Raw genomic sequence first — 25431 nt, 5'->3', positions numbered from 1 at the left:
ACTAAATTTCTAACCAGAGTTGCCTTCTTGCGAGACATAAGGAGAAGAAGAGAATCCAGAGATACACAGAACTGGAGTTTCATGAATAGGCAATCAGATATCTACAAAATAACAATTTTAAAGCAAATATGATTGAAATTTCATATTTAATATAGATAAATATTTATTTAAATACATAATATGCAATGTTCACTTTCTTTATTAGGATGTACATTGTGACAATTCCAAATACACTTACATTGTCCAATGGTTAGATTACCCTCACTATCTCTCCTGCTTGACTCCCTCCCTGTCCCACTTAAAACAATTGGAAGAGGTTTCTTTGTTCTAGTTCATAAAAGTATATGAAGTTCATCAACCCTAAAGCCTCACCTTAATCTATTTCATTCACCTTCCCTCTCCCAAAAGTACTTCCCACACAGTGTAGTGATCTAACAGTCCTGTCTCTCATTAGTTATATTTAAGTCAATGTCCAAAGAGATTTCTCAATGTATTCCTACTGTGAATATACTAAATACTAATATACCAGGCTACTATAAAACTGAACATCAAGCTAACCAATCAAATACTCAACAGGTGTCTTGTATACAAATATTACTGAAATTTTATGCTTTAATAGAAACAAATCTGTATTAATAACTATCAAGTGGTTTTCTAAACATTTCATTATTTTCTAGCAGTTATCTCTTAAGGTGTACACTCATGACACATAAATTTTTAGAAATGTTGTAAGATTATGTGGATTTAACTAAATTGTATCAATGTCTGATGCTGTCCTAGGCCAAGGATAAAATTCATATATTATTTGATTGAATAGTTACATTCACAATGGAAGAAAATTAGAAAATGAAAAAAATGATGGAAAGATAATAGGATGAGAATCTGCAACCATGTTTTCTGAATAAAAAGTATCAAATTTAATTTCGGATTCTCAAAACTGACTTCCAATTCTTCCAGAGTGCTACAAATATTCTAAAAATCATTCTACCATTCTTGTAAAATAAAGTGAGGAATATTTGACTATACCTTAATTTTCTTTAAGAAAATTATTTCAATTAAAGGGGGAACGTTGTTTGTTATTCTCATTTTTTAATCTCAAAAATATGTTTATGAGGGTGATCATGGACTTATCTCTGTTTTTCTGTATAATGTAACATTGAGTGTCTGAGTGGAATATTTGTAAATTCTTGTTTTCTGTATATAAATAACACAGAAATTAATGATAGAGTTCTAAGAGGATTGATTTGATCACAAGAGTGAAATATTCCTGAAGGTTTTGGGGTTTCACATGGGAATGTGTCAGTTGTGAATGAGTTAATTTAACATACATAAAGTGGATTTATCCAAATCCTCCTTACTTTTCCAAAAGTTTTTCAAGCAACATAGAAATGCATAATCTAACACAGTCCACAAAATTACATCACATGGGCTTTCCAGGTGGTCCAGAAATGTAGCACATGTTCATTGAATTGTTCCTTTCCATGAACTTGATGACATTTTTTGGGAACCTGCTAAGCACTGCAATTGGATATGACCCCTCACCACCACACCCCTATGCAATTTTTCTTCTCCATATAATATTTGTGACATTTGTTTCATTTCCACCACAATCATAAGGTGATTTTGCCTAGCTAGGAAAGAATAAAACTCAAGGGAAACTGACAAACTTACAAGAGCTAGGAAAACAGGAAGGCTAGTCAACTCAGAACACCAGTAAATTTAAGTTGAAAAAAACACAAAAGTAGGGAACAATAAGTACATGATTCAATGTGGGAAAAATTCATAGAAATACAGAAATCAGAAAATACCCCTCAATCATAAATGGACTTAACTGTCCCATCAAATACACATAGTATCAGATTAGATCAAAATAGCAAGATCCAGCAATCTGTTGTCTAGCATAAACACACCTTACAATCAAGACATATACAAGCTAAAAGGAAAAAGTTGGAAAATGATTTACCAGACATGTGGAAACTGAAAGCAAGCATGAGTATCTATTTGCATGTCAAAAAGCAAGTTTTAAGCAAAAATCAGTCAGAAGATATAATGAAGCCCACTACATATTAATAAATGGAACTATCAGAAAGAAAATGTAACAGTTCTGAATATATATACCTCAAACATCAGAGTCACCATATTAATTAAACAAACACTTCTGAGCATAAAGAATCAGATAGGACCAGATACAATAATTGTAGGAGATCACAGCACACCACTCTCTTCAATATACAGACCACCCAGACAAAAAAATCAACAAAGACATCATAGAACTAAACAATACCTTGGTCAAAATGCACTTAATAGACATTTATAGAGGATTTCATCCTGTGACAGCAGATTGCATGTTCTTCTCAGCTGTCCATGGAACTTTTTCCATAATAGAATGCATCCTAGGTTACAAAGCAAACCTTAACAATTGCAGAAATTTGAAATAATCCCGTGTCCTAAAAGACCATATTGGAAAAAATTAGAAATTAATTGTGAGGAAAACCACAAAATCCATTTAAACTCACGGAGATTAAGCAACACATTTTTGAAAGATGGATGGGTCATTGATGATATTAGTAATGAAATTAAGAAATTCCTAGGATAAAATGAAAATGAGGAAAGTTACCAGAATGTTACCAGCAAAGGGAAAGCATATTGCTATGAGCACCCACATGATAAAAGTAGAGATCTCATTTAAATATCTGATGATACATCTTGAACACTAAGAAAAACAAGAGCAAGCCAACTCCAAAAGTAATATACCAAGAGTGATTATAAAAATCAGTGCAGAAATCAATGAATTGGAGACTGAAAAAAGAACACAATGGATCAACAAGGCAAAAATCTGACTCGGAAAAAATAAGCAAGATTGACAAATCTCTGAACAAGTTAACCAAAAGAAGAAAAGAGAAAACCTGAATTAGTAAAATCAGAGATGAAAAAGGGAATATTACAACAGACAACAATGAAGTTCAGACAATCATACAGGAATCCTTTGAAAACCTATACTCCTTCAAAATGGAAGTCACACATGATTTTCCAAAATTGAACCATGAGACTATTAAAAACTTAAACAGACCTATTTGAAGTAATGAAACTGAGACATTTATAATGAATCTCCCAACAAAGAAAAGCCCAAATCCTGATAGATCCATTGCTAAATTCTTCCAGATTTTCAAAGAACTAACACAATGATCCTCAAATTATTCCATGGAGTACAAAAGAAAGGAATATTGTCAAACACATTTTATGAAGCCAATATTACCTTAATACCAAAGTCAGGTAAAAGCATATCAGAAAAAGAAAGTTATAGGCCAATATCCATAATGAACATTGATTGAAAAATCCTCAATAATATACTTGCTAACAGAATCCAGCAACACATTAAGAAGATATACACCACGATCAAGTAGGTTTCAATCCAGGGATGCAAGAAGGGTACAACATTTGCAAATCAATAAATATAATACTACACATAAACAGAGTGAAGCTGAAAAAACACAAAATTTTTGATAGGTATGAACAACTCTTAGTGGAAAAATAGAAAAATATTTCCATTGTTTGTTTCAAAGTGTGTTTTGTAGTTTCATTTTATTATTCATTATACTGAAGAATCTTCTCCACTGAGGAAGTTTATAGTATTGTGAAATGAAGTATTATGAAATACAAATTAATTTGCACCGTTTTAAATAGAGCTACTTTATAGTTTAGATGATTTGTACTCTGGTGTTATCATCTCCAGAAACTGTATTGTGTTTGATTGTGTTGTTTAGGGAAAATCAATAGTTAGCAGAAGTGAATGTTGCTCAGTATTTATTGAAATGCCTATGTCCACATGTTAATAATTACTACAGAATCAATTCTGTGATTCATTTATTATAAACACTAAGTCTAAATTCAAAAATAATAAAGAAGAAAAAGGTTTAGGCTTATTAGTCTTGGAACATTTCATTTAAGGAGCTTACAGAACAACTCAAGGGTGACATTGCCCTAGATATCAAATGTTTTACTTAGTCACAGTTGTTCTGCAACAATCACTTACTTGTACAGAAGCAAAGCGAAGCTACAACTCATATAACTGGGAATTAGACAAATTATTTCTAGGCTGAATCTTATCCATGCTCTTTCCATTTTCATTTATTTTTCCCCCATAATACTCATTGATCCTCAAAATTGTCATTGGACTCTACAACCTTCCAGCATAACTTTAATAAAAGTTATTTATTTATTTTTGAATTAACACACATTTAGTATAATAGTGAATTTCACTGGGATAATGCTCTAGATGTAAAAAGTGTACACACTCTATTTCTATGTCTCCCCTTTGTCTTTCCCCCCTTTTCAAACAGTATTTGATAGCTTTGATCCTCCTTACCTTTCAGTACCATTTCATCTCCCCTACCCTTCCCACGCCATCCATAAATGTCCCTCCTTTTCATTAATGTTCCATTATTAATGTGATCATCATCACTGCCATCATTAGCATTTTAGGTCTAGGGGAAACACATTAGTGAGAATACACAATACTGGCTTTATGAACTTGGCTTATCGTGCTTAACCTTATAATCTCCAGTTCCATTGACTTTCCTGAAAATGACATAACTTCATTTTCTTAATGGCTGAGTAATGTTCATACATGCATACATTTTTTTATCCAGTCTTTGGTTTGGGGGCACCTCAGCAGACTCCCATTTTGGTCTCATGAATAGGGCTGCTACAAGCATGGGTGTTCAGGAATTGCTCTTATATATTGTGAGAGAGAGAGGTATAGCCAAGAGTAGAATAACAGAGTCATAAAGTAAATCTATTTTTGTTTTTTTGAAAAATCTTCATACCAATTTCCATAGTAATTGTACAGGTTTATATTTCCACCAAAAGTGTGTGAGGGCTAATTTATCCTGCATCCTCACTGACTTTTGTAGTTTTTTGTTTGCTTAATGATTGCCATTCTTACTGGTGTGAGATGGAATCTCAGTGCAGTTTGATTTGCATTTATTTTATGACTAAGGATGTAGAACACATCTTCATGTGCTTATTAGTCATTTGTATTTCTTCTTCACAGAGCTATCTGTTCAATTCATTTCCGCATTTATTAAGTGGACTATTTGTTCTTTTGCTGTTTAGCTTTTTGAGCTATTTGTATACTTTGGGCATTAGTGGTTATTTCCTGAATAGGACTCGAGTTGTTCAGGAAATAAGAGAAAGAATTGACAATTGGGACTATGTCAAATTACAGAGTTTCTGTACATCAAAAGAAACAACTACTAGAATCAAGAGATGACACTGAGAATGGGAGAAGTATATGCTAGTTGCTCAATGGACAAGGGATTAATATAAATCTTTAAAATTCATAATTATTTGTATAGTTATTCTGTGGGTGCCTGTTAAAACCTCTTACTTACTGGAGGTTTTCCTCCCGTTGTCTCTTGCCTTTAATGGAATTTATACCATCATGGATTGATTCATCATAATTTATATTGCAATGTTGGAATATGGTTTATTTAAATGCAGTTGAAGTAATTTCTGATATGATTAAATATTTAATGAATTATCATTCATTAAAAATAAAACTTACTAACTTTCATGTACTACTCTTTGGCTTTTGCCCTAAATATGTGGACATTTTTTCTCTACTTGAGGCTTTCTTTTCCACACAGCTAACTCTGTTCTCAACCTAACTCACAGGAAGTACTTGCGACACACTAGCTCAGCCAGAGGTCTGTAGTGAACTTCTGCACTCCCCAAATTATTATTTTTTTCTGTTTTCCAAATCTTCTGTTCAGTAGCAAAGTTTTAATGACTTAATTCTTTTCTTTGATATAAACACTTTTGCTATGCATTTTATTTTTGATGCATTGAGATCCTGTGAGCCGGACCTGTTCAGACTACCCATACATTAACGCATCCCACAGGGAGAAACTTGTATCGTTAAAATTCAACTCTTTTAATAGGATGTAAGAATTATGTTCACATTGTATCCTGGGAGAATTTTTTTAAGAAAGACAAAGGAAATTTTCTAATTAAAAGGGTAATGATGTTGTTAACTGAAAATGATTAAACATACCAGATAAAGAAGAATAATTGGAGAAAAATTTGTCTTTCATTAGTTATCTTAAGGGAAACAAAACTGTTAGGAAGTTTTTCTGTCTACCCTGAGGGAGAGTAACTGTTTAAAGACTAAAAGGAAGACAGAACAATCATTGAATTAAGAGCAGTTATAATTTAGTCTCTAAGGGCCTGGAAAGTTAAAACAAATTCCCAATATACCCAAGGCTAAACATCTTGTAAACCTTGAGACAATGATTAGGAATTCCCTGACTGGAATCTTTCACTATACTTTCAGAGAAAAATCATTGTGGGGAAAGAGCTGGGATAAACAGGGAATTCCAGGATGTCGCCTGAAAGAGAGGTGTTTCCAATAAGTGCAGGGATTAGGTTGGGTTAGAAAAAGGTAAACAGTGGAGGGGAAACTTGTATTAGATATATGCACTAGGATCACATTGAAAACAATGGTTCTCAGATAATTGTCTCTAGATTGGCAGGCTCAGCCTTACTGGGGAGATATTTAAACCTGCACATTCTTGTGCCCATCTCATATCTACTAAATCATAAACTCCAGGGTTCAGGCTTTGCATTTAATATCTTCCAGGTAAATGTTAATTCTTTGTGACCAAAGTCTCAGAAAACTTTCCTTAAGGGATTCATTGCCATGAATGCTAAAGGACCAAATAATGCTGCATCTTCAGAGATTTCAGGATTCACTTACTCACAAAACTTATGTGTACTTCTTAAGAAATAATGATTCGTTCATTTCAAAATTCATACTATTTTTGTCCCTCCCTTTTTTTCATGTTGTGCTTTTTAAAAATTACTTTCGGCAAAAATTCTTGCATATTTATTAAATGTCATCCTCAGTGTTTCCATGTAATATAATCGCGCATTTTTATGTGAACACTAGTTATTATTTCAATGGTTTATTTTCATTTTTCTAGTTTGAACATGTGCATATGCCCCCATCAAAACTCATCCATCTTCAGCTGTAATTAAAATGATCAAATGCATTGCATTGTCTAATTGACTGACTCATATTCATCTTTACATTCTTATCCTCAATTTCATATCTCAGACCTACTAAATGAGAAACTTTACAGATCTGGCTGAGTTATATTTATGTATGTATCCATATATATATATATATATATATATTCCATACATATAAATTTTGACTTTCCAGGCTGTGTGCACTTTAGCATTTTCCAGTTACTTTTCTTCTTGGTATTCTATTGGTAAATTCGTTTTCTCATGGCTCTGGAAACCACATGTAGCTGGTCTCTATGCTGTCTTTCATTGACACTGCTATATTTATGCCCTGATTCTAATCTTTATCCCTGGGAATTTAGTCATTAAGTTTGAGGGACTGTGTATAAAAGAAATGTCTGAGAATGAAGCAAATAGATCTTCTCATCTTATGAGTGTTTCAACATTATCACAATGAGTTTTTTTATTATATTTATCTTTGGCAGATAATACACTTTAATATTTTCTTTCAGATTCACACCTGGATAATGAAAAGACAAGCCCATTTGTATTTGGATTTTTGGGTAGTAGACTTTTTGCTAAAACACTTTTGAAACATCATATTTTATGATTCCATAACATTCTTAAAAAAGAAACTTTTATTTCTTCCTTCCCTCTGTATTTTATGTTCTGCTACCCTCAGAAATTTTTTATATATTTGATTTTGATTCTTTGCATGTTATCTGACTTGACAAACTTCTTTCTTTGAAAGTTATTGGAAGGGGTCTGTGCTTCCTGTCCTGTATTTTACTATCTTTCCTCATGTTTGGAAATTTAGTTAATATTATTTTTTAAATGTTCTTTCTTGACTTATTTATTTTCCTTGTGAGATGCCTATTGTGGGAATGGTAGTTGTCTTATGTTGTCACCCAGTCCTTATAAACATCCTTCACTTATTTCTTCTCCTTTGAACAGATAATTTCTTATGCTTTCACTTCAAGCCCACTGATGATTTCTTCATGATTAAAAATGCTTATTGTTTCTATCAAAAATTATTCACTAAGTCATTATTATCATGGATATCATAAATATTTTATGATTGTTATTATTGTTTACTTGTAACAAACATTATATAATATTTGTGATTACTATTTTTGTATGTTTTATTGTTTTGTTCTTGTCCTGCATATAAATTTAATGGTCTCTGTGTATGTACTTGTTGTTTGTTGAAATCCTTAAAAGGATATGGAATCTTAGAAAAATAATTAAAAGAATAACCCATTGAATTAAAAAAATGACACAAATAAATGCTTAAACAAAACTCAAAGAGCTGGATGAAGTAATAAAGACATTGCATGGCATGAAAAGGCAATTCAATAAAGATACATAAATTCTGGAAAAAACATAAATAGCAATTCTGGAAATCAAAGCTCAAAATAAGTCAAATAGATAACTCAGTCCAAAGAATTTTCAGTAGAATTGAGCAATGAAGACAGAATATTAGGGCTTGAAGAAAAAGTAGATATATTAACACATTCAGATGACAGTAAATACAAAAGTACAAAAACACAAATGGGATATTCAATAACTCTGGGACATATTTAAAATATCAAATCTAAGAGTCAGAGACATAGAAGAAGAAGAAGTGCATGCTAAAGGCATATGACATATAATTGATAAAATAATGGAAAACTCCAAACTTAAGTGGGTGTCATCCATATATAGAATGATTTTAGTACTCTAAGAAGGTAAGAGCAGGGAAGACATGATGGCATGTTGAACATAAAACATTATCTATACAGAGAAAGGAGGGAGTATAGAAACTTCAGCAGAGAATTGTCAAGTCACATATAAAAGCAAACCCACCAGCATAACAGCAGCAACGGAAACATAAGAATAAAAAGACCATGTAGTGGTATACTTCAAGCCCTAAAATAAGAAAACTGCCAAGCTATATTACTGTATCCATCAAAGCTACCCTTCTTCATTGAAGAGCAAATAAATATTTATGTAGGATCAAAAACTAAAGGAATTAGTGACCACTAAACTTTCCAAAAGATACTTAAAGGAACCACACACACAGACGATAAAGAAGATAAATGCAATCATGAACTCACAGGATAGAATAAATCTCACCAAATGTGCCAATAAGCATATGAGAACTATGGAAACAATCAAATAATATAAACAAATAAAAATGGCAAGAACTATATATGCCTTTCATGGCATAATTTTCCCATCAAAAGACAAATATGGGTATTTTGGAGTTACCCAACCCACTCCTTTTTTTGCCTATAAGAAATACAATACAATGGTAAAGATAAACACAAGATTAAAGTGAAAAGTTAGGAAAAGGTTTTTCAAGAACATGGAGCCTGAAAGCAAGCAGGAGCAGAAGTACTCCTGTGAACGAGTATGTTTTAACTCCTGGTTTAACTAGTTAGTGAAATGAAAATGATGATCACTTTCAACTTCCTGTCAATGGGCTTCCTGAGACAGAGGACTGGAGGTGAAAAATTCAGAAAAAATTGTCACTGTTTAATTAATATATATTTAACTTAAGCATATACTCATTTTAACTGCATATGAAAGAAAGAATGGCAATTACCATTGTGAGGATAATTTGTGGGAGAACAAATGATCAAATGTTGCATGTAAAGTATAATTTTAGGAGATGTGCTGCACTTTTAGGCATTTTGGAGTGCTTGGTGAGGAGCAAAAATGTAACATGGAACTGCAGCAATGTCATAGTAGACAGGAGAGATTAGACACCAGTATCACTTTCAAAGATGAAAGTTGAGAACAATTCGGTATCAAACAAGACATTTATGTCTCTGAAAGAATATGTGATAAGATGTTGTTTTATCAGTCTTTTCTTACATGATATATGTCCTGTAACAGGTAGAACCTGACTTCTCACATCCCATTTTTAAGACTTGTAATAAGTCTGTTGTTCTTGGATTCCCCATTATTATTTGCAGAAACGATGAGTTTTACCTAGAGTCTAAGAATTAATTTTGCTTCAGTGTGAGGAAAGTATGTGCTCTATCAAAAAATCATGATGCTATATAAAATATGTAATGATTTTTGCTTTTCAGACTTCTTTTTCTCTTTTATTAGCATATATTAATTGTACAATGGATTTCATTGTGATTTTCCATATTTGCATATAGTGTATTTTGATCAGCTTCACCCCTCTATTACTCTTTCTTACCACACTCACCATTTTGTAAACAATTTTAGTGTGTTTCATTATTTTATTTTTATATATGCCTAGGAAATAGCTCAATAACATTCAGCTCCTCCATCACTCTGTACTTTCACGTTTCCCCTACCTACTGTTTCTCATCCCCAGCTATTTACCTTGTTTTACATTCAAACTATTTATTCTACATTTTAGGTCTAAATTTTGAACTGCATAGCCATCTGTATGGAAGATAGGGAGCCCCAAGGAGAAAGAAAAATACTGTCTGCTTGAATGGCAAATTGTCCTCACTTTTTTGTGAGAAACTAAATAATTTTTCAATGGTATGCAAATACAGATGTGCTTGACACTGCCATTAAAGTTTACATTTCGATATACAAATGAATGGTATCTCTTTCTGATGTTGACCTAGTCAAGGTCTCCTTGTGGAAACACAGAAATGTGATAACCATTATGACACACAAGACTTAAACACACTTTGAATAAAACTCATTTATTAGAAAGGCATCAACTTTGAAATAGTTGATGATGGTTATGGGGATGATGACTATACCTATTCTTAGTAAGATTTTACCCATGCTCAGACATTTTAAACTTTTTTTTAACAAACACCTAATATTTATTAATAAATTAGTACAATTGAAGGCAGTTTTCTGATCATCGGTCCCTCACTTCTATCCACAAACCCCAAACATAAAAAGGTAGTCCACACCATCTTTGTATTAGAATCTAGTAACTGAGTATTAGAGGGCAGGTTTATAAATGGGAGCATAGTTGCAAATATATCAGACAAGAATTCTTACAGCTGCAGCCATTTTTAATTAAAGTGATTGAATGATGAAAGAAACCCAGCAAGGCCTTTGAGGACAGACTGGACCTACTGACAATGTGTGTATAAAACAAAGACATCTTTTAAAGCAAAGCTGGGCAAATCCTCTATGGAAAAGGTGCTACTGGCACACATGTTGACTTTCCAAAGTGCAGCAATGTGTTTTAGAACAGCTCAGTCCGTAAAAAAGATGAAGTTTAAGTTCTCTGGCGGCCCAGTTGCTAAGCCACTGAAATAGCAAGTCCTGATGGCTTGAGGATTTCATTTCTCCAGTCCAGAGCATGTTAGCATTGAGAGTAGTACAATTAGTCAAGCACTCTAAACACTGTCCAGGTGAAAACCGTACAATCAGCAATAGTGTGATCAAGTGTCAGCCATGAATATGAACTATACAACAAGACATGTTAAAAAAGATAACTCAAAGTCTAACTGCATTACAGTAACTCAACAGGGTCTTAAATTTGCTTAATCTTGAAGAACATTTGTGAAGGACAAATAATCATACAAACAGTAATAATTTTTTAAAAAACAGTTACGCATGGCTGTTGAAAGACATGAAGACTATTTATAGAATTCCCAAGATGCCAGTACACTTTTAAGAAGTTAAGACCTCTCTGTCCAGTGTGTAGGAAAAGCCACACTGCACAGGTAAGTTGTGAATTTAAAGTTCACAGAACAATCTGGAAAATACATAAGAAGGCCAAAAAAAAAAGGAAAAAATATGGAACTTAAAAAACTTTAGTGGTGGGTATTTTTGTAGTTTGAAAAGACAAGACTTATAAACTAACTTCACAGAGGGGATTTTTTAAAAAAATGAAAGGAAAAAAAATACTCACGCACTGGCTGTGTACTCTTGTTAAACACATACACACACACACACACCCCCAAAAAAAAAAAGAAAGAAAGAAAATAAAGTCAAAACCAAAATAAAACCACCCAGCCACTAAGCTGATTTCCAAAATGCAGTATCCCCATGTCACAACAGGTCGGGAAGATGGCTATAAACACAGTCCAGGAGAGTCTGGCTGGCTTCTTGGTTCTTAACTCCAATAATCTCAAATTTCTGGTCCAGCTTGTCCTCAGCCTGGGGAATCTCTTCAATCACCCGCAGCTCCTCAGGATTCAGAATGTGCAGCATGTCATCAAAGATTGGCTGTAGGTCACAGGGGTCCAGGCGCACCTGCCGTAACACTGTGTCCTTCTTTTCTTTGGTAATAAAGGACCCGGTCCTGCTCAGTGCCGAGGTGCCACTGGATGTGGAGTCACAGCGAAGCAGGGGCTCAAACTCATCCACGAAGAAGCCCTTGTTCTTGTCCAGTGGGAAAGGCTCCACTGTCAAGAGAGTGGAGTTCTCAAGTTTCATGTTACGACCGGGGATGGGACTCGGACTGAGGTGGCTAGGGCTCACCGGGAGAGCCAAGTTTGTCAGTTTCCAACTGGGTGGTATCTTCCATTAGTCCACAAATTTTCTCCACAATATCATTGTGCCGGTGCTGGCGCAGGGCACTGATTAGTTGGGCAAGGCTGGCCTCAGGGCCTCGGATGGTCCAATGCCGCAGGGCTGCATAGGCCCGCTCCTGGTCTGCTGTGTATCCATTGGAGAAAGCAGCCACCTCTCTCTCGCTGGCATTGCAAAGAAACTGATAGATATCTTTCCACTGACTTCCCACTTGAGCTGGTACAATCCTCAGGATATCAATACCATGGCCATTGCAATAGTAGATCCACTTCTCCCGGTTCTGGGTTGGAGTCACGGTTTTCTTCAGCCCTGCCTTTTCCACAATGGCGCTGGGATCCTGCCGGGGCCCTTTTTCAGAGTCCTGGAGCTTTACCGAATACTGCACACTACTATCACCACAAGCACCAGCAGCAGGAAAAGCACAATCATCCAGGGCAAATGCTCATTGATGTCAAAGTGCTTGTGGAGTTTCTGTCTGGGATTCCCCCTCTTGGGGCCCTTGATGGGCGTGCTGGACTTCTCCCCCGGTGGCCTCCATGGATGGCAGCAGCTTCAGGATGTGTCTGTGGTGGGGGCCTTGCTGGTGGGTGACTACCTGGAGACTTGGGAGGGTCTTGTTCACGCCTTCCTCCCCACCTGGTGAGCTTGTGTTGTCAGGGAGTGCCCCTTCCTGGGTTCCACTTGGTACCTTTGGTCTAACAGAGGCAGAAGAGTTGGATTCTGTTGATTTCTTGCCTTTGGGAACATAGGTGGAGGGAGGGACTAATGGAATTCCATGTGCTTAGGGCGTGAAAAGATGGCTGTGCCAGAGGAAGGTGGGGTCGTGCTGGAGAGGGACAGGTGTGTGCCACAGACATTGTCTGCCTCCTTGATCCCTGGCTTGATCACCACCAGGTTCTGACTCAGACAGTCTGTGTGTGCTTTGCATTTCATTACACTGGAAAGCACATCAGAAAAAGTACCCCGAGCACATTGCTTACACCGCACGTCCTCATTCTCTGTCCTTTTTTTTCGCACACCCCAACCCACAGGACACGCTGAATGGGGGGCGCAGGTACCATTAGACTGGAACATGCCAGGTGGGCAAGTGCATTCTCGGTCAGTCAAGGCGGCACAAGGTAATTTCTCAATCATTGGCCGTGGACATGGCTGACTACAGTCATGACACTTTTCTATGCCATTCTCATACCTGGTAAAGGTTCTGCAGGGCAACTGCTGGAAACACGCAGGCTCGTGTTGGTACAATGCTCAGAGACATAGGTTCCTGCTGGACACTTATCACAGGTAAGCACCTGGCCAGTGAAACGGTCAACATGGCGGTATGTGCCAATGAGATTTGGGACCTTCGGTTGTGGCTGAGCTGTTGTGGTGCTGAGGAATGCAAGCAGGAGGAGGGAGCCCGCGGTCATCATGGCTCCGACTCGGCCGGCGAAGCGGCTGCAGGAGGCGAGGGCGCTGCTGCTGCTCATGGAGGTCCCATGGCTGAGCCAGGGACTCGCAAGAGCGCCTGGGGCGCGCGGCCCCACAGCAGCTGGAACCGGCGGCTGCTTCTGCCCATTGCCGCATCCACCGCCACCTCCCAGGCCTGGAGCCCATCTACCTCCAGCAGCCCATGTGCACTGTGGCAGCAGGGCGGCCGGGCCGGTGAGGGAGGCGACAGGGGAGGCTCTGAGGCGCTCAGCACCTGCCCAGGGGCGCGGGCGCCCGGGCGGGGAGAAGTAGCAGCGGCTGCCGCCCGCGCCTCCTTGTGCTCGCCTCCAACAGCGGCTGTGGAGAAGCAGGGAGCAGGGCTGGCGGCGAGACAGCAAAGGAACAACTTCCCACAGCGAAGCTCCAGCCACTACCAAGCTGTCCTCCTCCGCTGCCCAGACCAGCTAGCGAGGGACTGAGTCGGGTGGCCACTGAGCGCTGGGACACACGTGGTGGCGCCAAAGGGGCGGGGGACCGGCCCATTGTGATAGATATTTTAAACTTAATCCTAGACTGCTGTAAGGAATAATAATAAAAAATGAAAACATTTAGGGCTTCAGATTTCAGTTCCAAGTTCAGACCCAAACAATCAGTTCAGGTTCGGATGAATAGCCACTTTTGTGCTTGTAAAGCCAATTACTTGAATCTATAAATATGAGAAAAAATTTTGTATTCTTGATCCATAACAATGTACTAAAATATGCTCTAGTCAATAGATTTCACTACATACTAACAATTGCCCTCTTGGTTCACTACTACTTAGTTACAAATACACAGTTAGGTAAATTAGACTTAACATATTTTGTATCATGCAGAAATTCAGGCTAATCTTAAATGTCTAGAATGATTATCTTTTAAAAATACCTTGAATATTGTGGAAATATTGTATGCACATATATGTAAATGGAAAAATGAGACATGTTGAAACTACTCCAGGAATGGGGAGAGGGAAAATAAAGGAGAATATGGGGTAAATTCAACTATGATAAATTATGAGAAATTTTGTAGGGGGGCAGAATGGGAGCTGGCCTAAACAATGTATACACATGAGTAAATGTAAAAATTCTAAAATAAAAAATAAATAATTAAAAAAGAACTGAATGGGAAAAAAAGAAATTTGTATAATGTCACAATTTACCCCATTACAACAATAAGAAAAAAAGTTAAAAATGTAAAATGCTAATATGAGTAACTTTTAATGGGAAATATATTTGATTGGTTTTTGACAAAATTAACTACAACCATTTCATAGCCATGGAAGAAAACTCTGTTATCAAACTTGCAACGTATGAAAATATTTCAGAAAGATAAGATTAAGGAGTTGAGAGGGACCACAGAGCATTACCAAATTCCACATCTTTGAATTAAGTAAATGGCAAGGAAATCAAGTTGTTACATCTCTGAGTTATAACCAATATCACTGAAGTTCAGAGGGTCATCAAGGAACATGTCAAATAACTTACACTTTTACCACATGGAAAATCTGGCAAAATGGATAAATTTCTAGAAATTTATGATCTATTGCAATCAAATCAAGAGTTTATAAACAAGTAAGCAATGAAATTGAAGCAAGAATAAATTCTCAAAGTATAAGAAGCCCTTGAGTAAATGGGTTGAATTTTACCAGTTATTTAAGGAATTAACACCAATGATTGTGAAATAATTTTTTAACTACAAAGAGAAAAACCCTACAAGACGCATTCTATGAATCTTGCATTATGCTGATATCAAAAGCAGATAAGGACCAAAAATAAAAGAGAATTGTAGAATATTTTTGATGAACATACATGAAAAATTTTCAATAAATACGGTCAATCCAAATTCAAAGAAATATTACAAGATCTTTCACCATGATGATGTTATTTTCATTCATGGAATGCAAGGGGATTTTAAAATATTCAAATAAATAAACATGATATAATGCATAAGCAGAATAAAGGACAAAATCAAATGATCATCTCAACAGATGAAGAAAAGTTCTGTGACAAATTTAATATTCCTTCTTGATAAAAGCACTGAGGAAACTAGGAATAGAAGGCAATATATCTCAACATAGTAGAAGTTATATAAGACTAGCCTATAGCCAACATCAAATTAAATAACAGAATATAATCATTTCCTCTAAAGTCATAAATGAGACAATTTCACCACTGTCTCCACTATCATTCAGTATAGTGTTTATTTCCTAACCAGAGCAACAAGGCAAAAGAGAAACAAAATTAACACAAACAGGAATGGAACAAGTTGTACTGCACTTAATTGTAGATATGATCCTATAATTAAAAGACTTTTCAGACTCCATAAAATCATCCTTCTGTCTGACAATCCCTTCCAGAGAGTACCAGAAAAACAGAAGACAAATTACAGAATGAGCAGCTTTTCTGTATAATTAACAAGCTGAGACTGAAAATAAGGAAACTATGTCAATCACTATAGATTTAAAATACAAAATGCCTCTTTGCCACCATGTCTCAATCCTTCTAACTTTTTAATATAACCAATTCTTCCCAATTCTCTCATTCATTGTCTTTCAGGTTGCATTATGTTCCTCATATTCAAACATCTTTGCTAATCAATTTTTTCTCCATTTAGTCCCTCTCTTAATGTACTTTAGAGTGATACTTCTGCTCAAATCCCAGACTGTTATTTACGAGGTGTGAGAACTTTGGATGCTCTCAAGTGTTTTTGTGACTTAAGTTATTTTTTTAACATAGGAAGCAAATTGAGACAAATTAATAAGACATACTCAGGATCCAAGCAGAAGATGACTACACATTAGTTAAAAACGGACATTTAGTATAAAGAATTACTAAGTTGTGAAAAAAAGAGTAATGATGGTTTATAAGAAAACTAAGTGTGAAGCCCAGTACTGAGCAAGATTACCAAGATTAGGACATGCTTGGAAGAGTTCAAGACCTCATTAGAGAAAGTACAGTCCAGTCCAATGGATAGTGGAAAGCTGAGGTTTATCCAGGTAGGAGCTATTCTATACTTAGTGGGGAAACAGACTGAAAACCTCCAAAGGCAGACAACCCTTGTGTAGGCCTGCAGAAAGAAAGGGGGTCAGCAAGGAGGCTTGGGAATTCAGATAGTGGTGTGCTGTGGGAAGGATTGGGTGCCTGTAGGATATAGCCTGTTTTGTAAAAATTATGGACATTTAATTAGGTACTTCTTGTAACTTCATTTTGTAGATTTTAGTCCTCTTCAATTAGTATAGAGCCAGAATTATTTTTCATCCCTCTCTTACTCATCAATGAATAGCAGGTACCTGGCACAGAATTCTTGATCAATAAATGTTAATTGAAGGAATAACTGAAGGATTGTAAGAACTGAAGGATTCTAGCATTGCACACTTCATGGAAAATGGCCACTATTATTTTAACCTTCTTGAATAAATAACATCACAGTTAATCTCACTTCTGAACCATTTTTCAACCATTTTGAATATTTACTGCTACCACTTTCAAAGACTTGTCAAATACTGTTCAGTACCAATCTTAATTTAGAAAAAAAATTACATGACACATTACATTTCTTAAATTCTTTCTTTTCAAATATTTGCAAAGAATGTACTTTAAATCTACTTTATTAGAATAATATGAAGATTGTTTTATTATCAGACAATTGTATGAATATTATCAAAAAACAATTCTTAGGATTTGATTAGTTGAGAAAATGTGATATCCCATTTCTTATCATTTCAGTATGTATACAGAGGAAATACAGTTTTGGCTGACATGGAAGAAAATGTCCCAGTAGATTGCATTTATTTTAATTTTTATGCATTTTTATTAGGATATATTTGTCTTACAGGGGGAAATTCTTAGTGACAATTTTGATTAGACTTATACTGTACATTAGTTACATTACCCCATCATCTCTCTCCATCAACTCCCTCCCCGTGCCACTTAAAACATTTGCAAGAGATTTCTTAGTTATATTTCATATAGGTATATATAGACCACCAACCACATTCAGCCACTTTACACAGCTGTAATCCCAGAACTAGAAAGCTGAATCGGGAGAATTACAATTTCCACCTGGGTGACACGAAAGACCCAGTCTCAAAAGTTTAAAATAAAAAATAAATAAAATAAAATACATAGAGGGCAGTGGTGAGAGTAACAGAAGATGGAGGAGAATAATAGAGACATTGACTGCTGTCACTGCTATTCCAACTCTGCAGAAAAATCCAGAGATTAGTGCCCTTCAAAGGCCAATGTCATGAGAACCTGAAGGAGGGAGAAGGGAATCCCTTGGCAGAATGACTTTGGGTAACAGATACAATCAGAATACAGGAGAGAAAAAAATCTCACATCAGCAAAAATAATGATAAACCCAAGAAAGCAAATATCAAGGTGTCTTAATGGTGTGTGTGGGGAGGTGGAGGGGGAGTGAAAATCTGAGAATGGGAGATCTGTGTTTAGATCTTGACTTTGCTTTTTCCAGCCAAGTTTCCTGGAGCTTGTACTTAATTTATTCATGACTCAGTTTCCAGCTCTGCACAATGAGAATGATAATCTCTACTTTTGATTATTGTCCTTTGTATTAAAGAAAAGGTTTATCATAAATCAAAGATCCTGAACCAATTAACAGTCAGATATGCTTATTAGGAAGTAGATAATTAAGAAACCTATTCTTTACTACTGTGATGAACATCAAAGTTTCAAACATTTATGTAGGCTGTTAGTACAGTCTTTTATTTCTTTCAATTTATATTGGTATTTCATTTACTTGTCATGCTTTCTTTAATATTGTATATGTTTTGATTTCTACATTATCAAATTGAATATTCAAAAATAAATGATCATCTGAAAATTTCAAAAACAAAATAAAAAACATCTAGGAATACACTTAGCTAAGTGAGAATAATGTAATTGTATAAGGTAATGGATTTCCTTATGACATTTTTATACATGCATATAATGTACTTTTATCATTCACCACCATTACCCTCTTTTATTAAGCTTTCCCCTTCCTCTTTCTGTATCATCTCCATTCTACATACATATTCTTTTCTCCTATATTCTACATATGAAGTAAAAACATCTAACATGTCTTTCTGATTCTGTCTATTTTAGCTTACCGTGATGACCTCCAGTTCCATCTATTTTCCTGCAAAGTACATAGTTTCATTCTTCTTTATGGATGAATATTATTCCACTGTACATATGTACAAGATTTTCTTTACTAATTAATTTATGGAGGACACCGAGGCTGTGTTCAAAACTCATCAATTGTGAATAGTGTCATGATAAACATGGATATACAAGTATTACTCTTGTATATTGAAATTAATTCCTTCAGGTGTATACCTAGAACTGAGAAAGCTGAATCAAACTGTGATCTTTTATTGAAAAAATTGTCTTAGATACATCCTGCCATTTAGAAATGGTGCACAATTAATCCTCATTATTGCACCCAAACTCCAAACAGTGATCAAGGGGTTTCATAATGTTAGTGACATGTACCCCGTGACAGGATGCAGTGTCTCTAAGAAGAGATAATATAAAACCTGACTTCAATGTTTTAACCTCAATTCAAAAACCAAATTACATAAAAAATTGTGTTCTCTTTTGCTTTCTGGAATATAACTTGGGACAGATTATGTCAAAGATTGAAACAGTCTATATGGAACAAAATCCACTTAGCTCAGAACTTGGAACTAAGGAATCTCTCATTAATCACTCATGGATTTGCAGTTATTGTTATTTTCATATAATCCATAAAATTCATAAATCTTTTTAGTGCTTCCAGAACAGTTCAAAGGAGTCCATTTTCTGTTATTATGGATTAGTTTCTATAGGAAATAGAATCAGTTTTGGAGGAAATCAAACTTTGAATAAGGTTACACTGATGTTCTTATATAAACACACAGTCCTCATATTCAAATTTTTCACATTTGTACCCTTCCCGTTTGACTAAACAAATTGCATTTATATCCTGATGATGAGGAACCAATGCTTCAAATGGATCTTCTTCTATCCAGTGTCTACCACAGAACTTATAGGGTAATAATGTAACTCTTTTTGCTCATAAGCAAGGAATTCCAACACACTGTCCTTCCCTAATTAGTCCTCAATCAGCTGTCATTCCACATTCATAATTTACAGGAACGCTGACACAGATATGAGGCCACTGATGTGACAACCATGGAACAAGTAGGAACAGGTATGGAACCCACTGTAGTAGAGTCATTAGTATGAGGGACTAGATGCACAATCTGATTATTGACTATTTTAAGACCTTGGAGTATAATGCATATATGTAATAATTTACCAAATTGGTCCACATTATCATCACATTTAGGGGATTCTTTATATTAATGAGGGAAGAACAAGAAATGAAATTGTATGTAAACTAGTATTTTAAGACTTTTCCTCTACTGAGGAGGAATTTCATGTATTTGGGACTTTATTTTGTCTCATTTTATTTAGATTTGTTTGCTTTTTATTTGCATTTTGATTATGGCACAAGTAAAATTTAAAATTTAATTTCTTCACAATGTCAAGTGAACAGCCCCTTGACAACAATTACATATACATTATTGAACAACTCTCCCAATTTATCTTCAGATAAATTTCAACTTCCCAAACCAAATATTTGTATACATTAAAAGAACTAAGCTTTCCTCCCTCCCGAAGACTCTTTTGTTGCATTTTGTATTCCAACTGGAGGCACAAGCCATTAGATTAGTGTTCTGTACTACAGGTTCCACAGGGAGCCTTTAAATTCCTTATTCTTCAGACTGTAGAGGAACTGATTCCATACAGGTGTGAAAACAGTATGAATAATTGAAGCCAGAATGTCTTCTGGAGACATTGTGAAACAGTGATCCAAAGTAAACACCAGTGCTTGTCCCCTAAAATAAGCAAACAATTGAGAGGTGAGACTTACATATGCAGAAGACTTTATGGTCCCAATTTGAAGATAGGATCCTCAGAATGGTGGAAATAACATTGCATTAAAACATGTGGATCCATCAAGTGGGAAATGCATTCGATTTCAAGAAAATAAGGGGTTAAGACATGCAAAATTAAGAAATCCTGAAGGTTCAAAGAAGAATTTGGAAATTTCCATGTCCTTGATTAAGTAAAGTAAAAGACATTGAATTGTGCAGGTAGTCATCTAAGAGTTTAAACAAAAATAGAATAATCAAGACACTACAGAGGTGAAGGTTCATGATGACTTTGTAACTTATGGGGTAACATGAAGTACAAATAGACCATCAGTCAGAAGAATATCAGCCATGCCTCTAAAAGTGATATTGTAATGCACTATTTTATATCTACACGTCAATTACGGTCTCTGTGAAGTTTGTACATCTCTTTTAAAGGATTTAAGTGAATCATGGCATGAGCCAAAGAGGTATATCGTGTAAGATTATTGTCATGAAAATCATTTAAAATTTCTTATTCCTACCTGCATACACTGAAAAGTTACATCATCTATATGATATGTTATTGGAGGATATGTGTTTAATTGCCAACATTTGATGCATATTCAACTTTACTATTAGTCATATACATTCATATTCCAATTACAAAAACAAGTCATTCTCACTTCATCCTCTATTTCATGAAATATAACAGAAAATATTATTGCAGTCTGTCCAAAAATATTTTTTCCATGATAACTACTGAAGAAATTTTCAGCTGGCTATTGAATAATGTTTCCAATGTAAGTGACAAGAATCTGGAATGGGACTCACCAAGCTGATTCTTGGTCTCATCACTGATTTGCTCCTATATGCAGAAATATATAATCCCTCCACCTCTTTGTGCTCCACTGCTTAATGGAATTAAGCAGAATAAGATGCATATCTACAACTTGTGTGGCAGTAAATTCCATCTGGAAATTTTAAAATATTTTATCAGACTATTTATTTTTTTACACAGAAGGATCACTATGAGAGAAATATTAATGTTACTGATTAATGAAATTTTCAAAGGACGATGGTGCTTAGAATAATGAGATATACAAGCTACCTCCTCCTTCAACCTTTTCCCCCAATTTAACTCACATTAAATCTCTGCCATGATGTTTTAGTTTTGAATTTTCCAGCTGCTACTATGTAGCAATAATGGTAATATATGTCCATGACAGGATCACAAACAAAGTGGTATTTTAGCTTGTCTCCATTTATATGGGAAATCACTAAAATTATATAGGAAATCACTAAAATGCATGAAAGTGGAGGCAGCAAACATTAAATAGATTAACCAAAACTGATTTAGGTGAATTTTGGAGAATGAAACAATGCGTAATTCAATGCCTAAAGATTTTGATGCCTTTCTGTCAATTGAACCATAACTCTGGGGAATCAGAAATGATAGTGAGTCATTAATCTCTAAGTACTATATGTATTTAAAACCACAAAACTAAAATGTCTCATAAAGAAATAGTAAAAACAGCACTTTAGATCATATTAAAACTTGCTTGAATGATACAAGGAATAACCTCATCTATACAAATAATAGTCACATCTAAATTTTATTTTGCCCTTTTAAAATATGCACCTCACAAATTAATCTTGCAGAGAGTGACCATTTTTTACTTAACCTTTACTCAATTCTATTGTCTCAACTAGAAATCACTATGGAGGGCAATGCTGAGCCTCAAACATACTAACAGCCTGTTCCTATATCTCAAAAACAGTAAGTTTGAGATAGGTTTAAAAATTAAATTATCAGGAGAGAGGATGGGGAAGGGGGGCAGGGAGGAGAAATGACCCAAACAATGTATGCGCATGTGAATAAATGAATAATAAAACAATTAAATTATCATATTTACTAAATTGTCCAGTTTACTAAATTTTTTATTAATTGAAAGCCATCAGAAAGTTTAAAGGAGAGGTCTGGTGGCTTCAACCACAGGTGCATCTCAGGTACGTTTTATTACTTTCATCAATTCCATGAACTATCATGAAGCCAAACACTAGCATTAAATCTCCATTGGAGGATAAGTGAATTGATGACAAGCATAGTGGAGCTGAACTCAGCTACAAGATTATTCTGGAGTAAGAGCAAGAAGGGTCTGTGATGTATTATTATTCCTCTATATTTTCTGTGATCTTTAACTGTTCTCTTATAATGTGTACAAATAGTGCCACACACTGCTGTGTCCTGTGATTCCCAGGAAACATGAAAAGAAAACCACAGTAATCAATGAGTCTTGTGGCTGTTGGAGTAGCTCAAGTAGTAAGAGCAACTTTCTGGCAAGTGAGAGGCTGTGAACTCAAACCCCAGTACTGCACAAAAAAAAAAAACCCAAAAAACCCCACAATTGTCTGTTCTTGGAGTGACAAAACTGTTAAGAAGACCACCATCTAGGATTCTCCTGGAATGGTATTGGGTGTCTTTACCTAAAAAAGTAGGATTGGTTATGTAATATTCTACATAGGTTCATGATACTATGATAAATTTTATACTCCACTTCCTGATGGAAGCCATGGTATTGTTTTGGAAATAATGTGATAAAGCTAAACCAAGGCACAAACCAGGGCCTGTTCCATAAAATATGCACAAAACTTATAAATAAGACTCATTGTGGAAAATAGTTTACATTTTTCAGTTTATCATGGGATTCTCAGAATGGAAAAATACAATGATAGTAAGAGGACAGAATCCCCAAGAATGGAAGACTTACTAAACTGGCACCAAAAAAATACTTGATTATGTTACTGAATAAGTAACACAAGAAAGATTAAGGGCATGAGAAGTGTCACAGAAGAACTTTTCAATTTCTACATCCTTGAAATTAGTAAACTGTAAGGTAATAAAATAGCCCTTCTGGGAGACCAAGAGCCTTACAAGAAAGATATCAAAACTCAGAAGTCTTAAGAGGCCATGGTGTGTAATTACTAAGTAATACAGAGCTATAAAGAAGGACATAAAAAGCAGAGTGTATTATAGTCAGAAGAATACTGCACAAAGCTCCAAAAAAGAATAAAAAGTGATAACTCTAGTAGGCACCCAACAAAGGAGACCATTCTCCTATAAGGCTGGGTATGCAAACTTTTCTTTGGGTTTGTGGTAAAGATGAATAGATGTAGGCCAATAACATGCTTTAGAGGAAGAAAGACATAGGGTCTGGTGGTGAGGGGTCTTGTGATGATTAGCAGGTTCCCAAGCACTCTGACCAGGTACACAGGTGGGACAAGTTCAATGATAATGTGCTAGAGTTCTGGACCATCTAAGTAGCCCATGAAGAGAAATCTTGTTACCTATGTTAGATTATGTATTTCCATGTTTCTTGGATGCCTTTTGGAAAATTAAAGAGGATTTGGATAAGTCTACCAGTATATAAATGTTAAATTCACATATTCACAAGTGAAGCATTCCCACTTAAAATGCTTAACAGTTATAATCAAATCAATCTTCTTAGACTCTTTCACTACTAATTTCCATGTCATTTATTTCCCATGCACAGGAATTTAGAGATACTCCACTAACACACACGATATTAGAAGACCAAGACTGTAAGAGATAATAAGCCCATGATCATGTCAAATACATATTATTCTATGAAGATAAAAGAGAGACTAATAAATACCCTTCCCTTTTTGACCAAAAATACTCAAAGTATTAAGAAACAGTCAAATATTCCTCACTTTATTCTACAATGGTGCAAATCTCCTTGAGTCTTAGCATATTTGTAACAGTACATAGGTGTTTGAAATCAATTCTTGGAATTCTAAATTAAAAATGACACGTCTTAATCAGAAAAATTTCTGGAGGACAGTAATCCTGTGATGTTTCCATCAATTTTTGGTTTTCTAATTTTTCTACTTTTTGGAGGTAATTACTCAATCAAATAAAATATTACTCCTATCCTTAGCCCATGTGACCACCACACATTAATAAATATATTTTAATTAAACCCACATAATCTTACAACATTGCTAACAACAAATATGTCATAAGTGTACACTCTAACTGCCAATTGTTAAAATATAATGAAATGTTAAGAACCACTTTTGATATTTATTATTTGATACAGGTTTATTTGTATCAAAGCATAAAATCTCAATAAAGTATTTGTATATAAGTCATCTCTTGACTGCTTAACTGATTAGCTCGATACTTTGTTTAATACTAACCTTGTATTAATGATTCCATTTTTGTGGTCATAAACTTTCCTTTTGTAGATGAAAAATGGAGTACCAGGTAAAGTTCCACAACACTGGTTTGAAAGACAATGGACTGAAGCTCTCTTATTTGAGGTATCAGAAAGCAATTCCAGTTCTTTGTACTGTCTCAACTGCTACCATTTAATAGGGGCCAAAATGCAAAAGTAAAAATTATAGGAGATGATAAAACCAACTTGAAAAGATCAACTGATTAATATTATCTGGTTTTTGTAAGAAAGTTTGTTTTGTTTTAGAAAATCTTGAAAATTGGATAGATATTTAAAATATACAAATACCATATCTCCAAACATAAACAATTTAATTTATAA

General features: G+C 35.1%; 1 pseudogene; it reads right to left on the bottom strand.

Moving 5' to 3' along the window:
* Positions 1-11962: 11962 nt before the first annotated feature.
* LOC141416798 (tumor necrosis factor receptor superfamily member 21 pseudogene) lies at positions 11963-13944 on the bottom strand (annotated as a pseudogene).
* Positions 13945-25431: the final 11487 nt, after the last annotated feature.

This window comes from Castor canadensis, chromosome 14 (assembly GCF_047511655.1).
Source record: "Castor canadensis chromosome 14, mCasCan1.hap1v2, whole genome shotgun sequence".
NCBI classification, from domain to species: Eukaryota; Metazoa; Chordata; class Mammalia; order Rodentia; family Castoridae; genus Castor; species Castor canadensis.
This window is presented reverse-complemented; position numbering and strand designations above follow the sequence as displayed.